Genomic DNA, 6,755 nt, shown 5'->3' with positions numbered 1-6,755 from the left:
TGGATTTATTGCACAGCGGCCAGTTCAAGAGAAGACAGTGTTTAAAGCTATTGGATAACATTCAAACATTAGACAATATTCTTATATGCAAGTTTGAAATTGTAAGTGATGAATTGAAAAAGCTCGTGTTCAATGAAAGCACTTAATAATATCAAGAAAACTTGCTTCGGTCTACATTTGGACATATCTTACAATCACATCAATGCCAACAATGAAGCATATATGGAATTGAATGAAAAAGTATTACTGAAATAACATGGTCTAGTCATCCATGTACCAGCTTTTTTGGAATCAATGGCAGACAAATACTCTGAAACAAATCTTGGCTTTTTGTAAGAACAGGCTTTTAAATCTGTTCATTACAACTTCAAACAGTTTTATGAACAAAGAAAAAAATTCCAAGTTGTCACAAACGGTATCAGTCAAAACTCCTAAAATCGGTTATTGTTTATAATAGTAGACATCCACATTTCAAGATTTAATTTTATAGAAGACATTAATTGTTTTTAAAAGATTTATACATATTTTAATACACAGTCCATTTTAAGTCCATTTTGCTGTTCTGAGAAAAAGGCATTTATTGTTTTTAATTCGTCATTGCGTTTGATCTTCTAAATTAAACCAAATTGTTTTTAAAGTACTTATAGAATAAGTTATTATTTTTTACAATATAACTAATAAAAAATGAATATTTAAGTTGATGAGAAGTAACAATGCAAACAAACTTTAGATAATCTTAAAACTATATAAAATATGACAAAATTCTAGAAATTAAATTGCCACTGCAAAATAAGACAATCTTGAGTCCGTTTTGATTTTCTGAGAAAATCAAAATGGACTTAAGATTGAAAATGACATTTAAAGTTTTAAATTTAATCACTGCTTCTGCTTTTTTTTAAATCTACTTGTTTTCAGTTATTTATTATATGTGAAAAGTATTTTCAACATATAATAAATAACTGTAAACTAAAAAAGTTTTTTATGCCAAAAAATGGACTTTAGAATTTTTTTTGCAGCAATGATGTCTATTAATTATTTTTTTTAGGACATAAGATATTTGAATTTTACTCATAGTTGCCAAAGTTGAATCAATTTTGGTTCCATACTTTGTGCGATAACTTTTGTGCACCTAAGGAGTATTTTAAACCAAAAAAGTCAATTTTGCCAAAAATGAACTAAAGATATTTTTGCTTTGCAGCGACGATTTTTATTCTTATATTTGTAATTTATTTATATGTAAATATAATACATTCAAATGCCAAGTCTGAATATGGTTTCATTTGCCATAGGAAATAATTAAACAACTATTTAAAATATAAGTATTCCCTCATTTTTAAACCTCCTTATAAAGATATTGAGCTTGACCATTTCATCGGTATAATTTTTTTTAAATTTAAAGAATAAAGTTATTTGAAATTGTTTGTTCAGTAACTTAGTAATCATAATTGTTATGAGAACATATTACCTATCAAATAAAACCTCTGTCTATTGTGATTATTTTAAAGATTATAAAATATGTTATAGTCTTGGAATAATTTGTGATCAAATAAAATATTTATTTTTCATGTAAGGAAAAATGCTGGCCTTTCCGTGCGTTTACAGAAAAGTATTTTTTTTTCTTGGACCCCAAATCTTTTTTTTTTCTTTGTGTTATGTTCTGAGAGTAGAGGTCAGTACAAATCCAAAGTATGACATGACCCTGGAACATTTGAACATACTTCCACTGGGGTGGTAATATTTTTTTATACTTCATGTTTACTATAATTTTTGCCTAATGTTTTAAATTTTAAGGTAAATGCATTTTTTATGAAACTAGCCAATAAAACTATTACTAGAATTCTAGTTTGCAAAGAAAAAAATGATTTTGCTTATTAGATATTTAGCATAATAACTTAGTTAAATTTTTGATTAAAATGTCTATTCAACCTTATCAATTTGAAATGTAAAATAATTTAAGCAAGAATAAAATTCAGAAATAAATTTGAATAGTTAGTTGATTTAATGAGCTAAATAATAATTAAATAACAGGTCATATAAATAAGTTGTTATTAAAAAGTATTGAAATAGTTAAATAGTTTAAAAATTATTTAAAATAACACACACACACACACACACACACACACACACACACACACACACACACACACACACACAAGTGTTTTTCTGATCTCTTTAAATTTGAATTAAATGTTTGAGTCAAAAACCACACTTGCTTGTGTGTAAGACCAAATGAATCTCCTTAATTATTTTTTTTTCAACAGTATATTTAAAAATATGACTTTATGATGGTATCTTTTTACTCCATTGTCATTTTATTAATGTTAGTTACACTGGTAATTAATTACTATTTTTTTTTATTAAATATTTTATATCTTAAATTATTATTTCCTCCCCCCTTCCTCCCCCAAAGCTATAATTTTTAATTTATTTATTTAAAAAATTTTTTTTTTTTAGTTCTACAAATACCGATGATTTTGATTTGGACGAAGAAGATATTGAAAAAATGCGCCAAGAATTTAAACAAAAAAGTCAAAGCATTATTAATTTATTAAAAAAATAAGAATCTCTAATGCCTTGCCGTTACATAGAAGAATCTAAACATTTGAAAATAGAAAGAGAAAATGAAATTGATTTTAGGAATCACATTAAAGTTTCTAGACATGAATTTTTGGTAGGTGATATTGTGGATATTACAGTCAAAAAAAAGAAGATGCAAAATTGAACATTACTGTTGATAGCATGCTGGATGAGGTGAACCGTATTATGTGTGAATTCGATGACCAAGTTTTCTTGAATAACCATTGTGATGATGAAAACAGTCAGTTTGTAAAAACTTCTAAAGTTATATCATCCAATGAGATTTGTGACATTGTTTCTAAGAAAACTATGGATTCTAATAAAGTCAATGATAATAGTATAAACAATGTTATTAACAATAAAAATAATGAATATAAATTTAGGCAACACAAAATGTGTAGCCCTATTATAGAAATAAAAGATAACGATGAAGCTGGAAATCATAGTAGATTTTTATTTTCATTTATTTTCTCTATTTTTGTTTTGAAAATATACATGTTACGCATTGTGCTTAGTTTATGGTTAAGGACCTATTTTAAACAAGTACAGCTTCACATTAAATTAAGCAACTTATAAAAATAATAAATTTAAATGCTTTACTGCAAGATAACGCTTACAAAGTATGTTATTTTATTACTAAAAGTACCTTAGTTTGATTAACATAATTTAACATAAAATGCATGTAGTCAGTTAAAAAGTTTAATTTAGATTAATTTTTGTTTGCATTGTGGCAGTGGTTGATTTTGTTTGCTTAAATTTTTATTGTGTGCACCTTATTTATAAGCATTGTATATAAAAAAAAGTATTAGGAATACAAAATTATTTTTGCCTCAAGTCTCTAATATATCAAAAAAATAAATAAATATTTAATTGTGCATGTAATATAACTTACAGCTAATGAAAACAGCCATCTGCTGGACTTTTTAGATTTTAGGATTTAGCAGGTAGTTAGGTTTAACAAGTATCTAAAGCATTTATTAGAGCCATAAATGACAGTTTTACAGCATCATTAATTACTGTAATATAAATGTATATGTCTTTTAAATAGCTGCATAAAAGACATTTATAACTATTAAAAAAAAATTTAGTTTTTGTAATATCCTTTTTCTTCTCTTGATTTTAGTCTCAAAAGATATTATTTAAGACTATATTTGTTCTATGCCAACTTTAACCTGCAATAAATGTTAAACTGATCTTATATCAAAGGCAAGTGAAGTTTCTCAGTTGTGGTGTAGCTAGGAGAAGAAAACTTTGATAGCAATAGCTTACTCATTTTGCTTATCTTTATAATATACTGTTTTTGTATAAAAAACAAAAAATAATGAAAGAATGGATTGCTGCCCCAGTCGAAACCCTCAGTCAATGTAGGGACACTCCTTTGCAGCAGCATGCTATAAGATTGTCCATGTATTTACTAAAGTTCCCAGCAGCAGGATGTTTTAGTATGACGTCAGACATACTAAAATATCCTGTTATCTAATCATTATCTTTTTTCTAAAAGCTCTAGACACTCAAAAACGTTTTGGTATTTTTTAGATTAGAATATTTATAGTCTTTTTTGTTTTTTATATTCAATTTCACTTTTATTTTCATTTATGATTTAGAAGTTTCACAATCTGTACACTTGTACCCTGTGTTTGACTCATGTTGTTACATAGACTATGATATGAAGACAGAAGTTATTGACTGGTGTAATATTTTAGATAAAGATAGTTATAGTGAAAAAATTTTTACTAGTCCATTAAAAAGTGTTCATAATGAAGTGTTCGACAGCTTGTTTACAAAATTGTTTTTTTCAGCTGAAGGAGCATTAAAAAATCTAAAACATGAAGAAAATAAAATAATGACTAAACCGAAAACTTCTGTATTAAGTAAAAAAAACAAAGATACTCATGGAACCAAAGATGAAGAAAGTTTATTTAAAAGTGATACAAATTATGTGTATCACTTTTAAATGGAGAAGTTAAATCTTGTTTATATACAGATAGTAATGTCTCCCTTGGCTCATTAGCTCAGAGCTTTAAAAAGCAGGTAAACATAATCTATTTAATTTCTATATATTTATTTAATGAACATTTTGTTTATATTATTATAATTAATACTCTTTTTATGCCCTATAATTTAAAACCTAATAAAATTTATTTAAAAAAAAGCAATAGGGTTGATCAGAAGAGATTATTATTTTGTCATTTTATGCTATACACAAATTACTTGTGTTAATTTACGCATTTTTCATAAGAAATTAAAAGGTTTTACTTTAACCATCAAATATTTTAAATTATGTATTGCAAGTTTATATTGTAAATTATATATTTTATAAGTAATATATTGAGTTCTAAATAAGTCAATTAATTTCATTTAGTCGATTATCCTCAGATTATAGTTGGTAGCAGAGGTTAGTTTCTTTGTTACAGAAGAATGGCAAAAATAGGAAATTGAAAATCAAATAAGCTAAAAGCAGGCTTGGCCAGGAAGGCGTGAAAATAGCTTTTATGACCACACAAATAATATTCTGTTTTGACAGTATAACCACAGTTTTTATCATTTTAAAAACGCGCCGAATAAATTGATATAATAAAATTATATCAATTTTTTAAAGAAACAATTTAATTATTTTTTCTTTTGTTTATGTTACAGCGAAGAATTGTTAACAATCTTTTTTTTAACTTTTAAACGTGGGTATTTACTAAACAATTGTTAGATGTAAGTTGTCAATGTACATTATTTTAAAATGTTTTGACTAATATTATATTATTAATATATTAGTAGAGATGGTTCAAAGTTATTTATTCCAAACATAGTTTAAATAACCTTATCGTTATAATTTATTATTTATTTTAGTTAAGTTTTAATTTTATTTTTTTGATTTTAATTTTAGTGAAGTTATTTTTATTTTATTTTTCGTTATTATTTTTTTTATGAAGATCTACTTACTTCTTTGCTTCTTTAGGATGAGTTTTTTTTTTAGTTAAGTTAATTTAATTTTTTCAGCGCATTTTTAAAAGCATACAAATTTTCAAATCATCTTAACAGACATGATCAAGTTTTCAAAATCAATTAGTATTTGCATTATCATATTATGACATAAAATCACACTACTTCCTGGCCAAGCCTGTAATAAAATATCATTTAAGTGTGGGCATTCAGTAGGAAGAAAATAATTTCTTCCTACTAAATGCCCACAAGTCTATATTTATGTGAACTAAACATCAAATTATTCAGCTTCTCAGAGACGGCAAACTAACGTATAAAATTAAGTTATGTGAATTGAGTAACAAAATAACAAAGTCAAAAAAAAAAATGCTGGTGTAGATGTATTTATAATACATTGTTTCCAGTTTTGGATGTTGAATGCAGGATCTTTTTGACTCAATGCATGGGTTTTGCTTGTGTCTCTATTTTTTTATGACTAGGCAACTCATGCTGTTATCTCCTAATGAGGGTACAGCTCTAAAACTCCGTTTTATGGTTTTTAGGCCGACTCATAGTCAGGTTTCCCAAACTCTGAATTTTAATCACATGTAAAAAGGATACAGAAACTCAAAATTTTTTGGAATTAATGGTTGTACATATAATCACAATCATTTGCTTCACAAGAAGAATTTACCCAGAAGATTTGCGGAGGAACCCAAGAAAAAAGATATGGTAATTGAAAATTCTTATGTGTCGAATATTTAAAAAATTAAGATAAAAAAATGATGATAAAAAAAGTGTTTTCAATGCATTGCTTAACAATAAATGTATCAAGTCATACTTGAATTCTGATGTAACACTCATACTTGAATTTTGAATCACTGCAAGGTACAACAAAAAAGATAACTGTCATTAAGATAAGCATAAAAATTGATTCTTTTAAAGCAATGCCAGTTGAATTCCTGCTGAAGTCATTAAATGAAAAAACTAATAAAAAAAAAGCTTTGGGCGAATGGTGTAATTTGTAATGGTGTAACTGTAATGGTGTATGGTGTAGCAAACTGTAATTGTGTATGGTGTAAAGAATGGTGTAACTGTGATAGTGGAAACTTAAAGTATTTAATTAGACAAAAATCTCAAAAAAGCAAAAGCATCTAAGAAACATAGAATTATGGAATATTGAATTAAAACCAAAAATATATATTTTAATTCGCATGGATTATGAAGAATCACACTGTGCAATTGAGAAAGTTAAAGGAGGATCT

The sequence above is a fragment of the Hydra vulgaris genome, chromosome 01 (genome assembly GCF_038396675.1).
Source record: "Hydra vulgaris chromosome 01, alternate assembly HydraT2T_AEP".
Taxonomy (NCBI): domain Eukaryota; kingdom Metazoa; phylum Cnidaria; class Hydrozoa; order Anthoathecata; family Hydridae; genus Hydra; species Hydra vulgaris.
The sequence above is the reverse complement of the archived record's forward strand: the minus strand, read 5'-3'. Positions refer to the sequence as shown.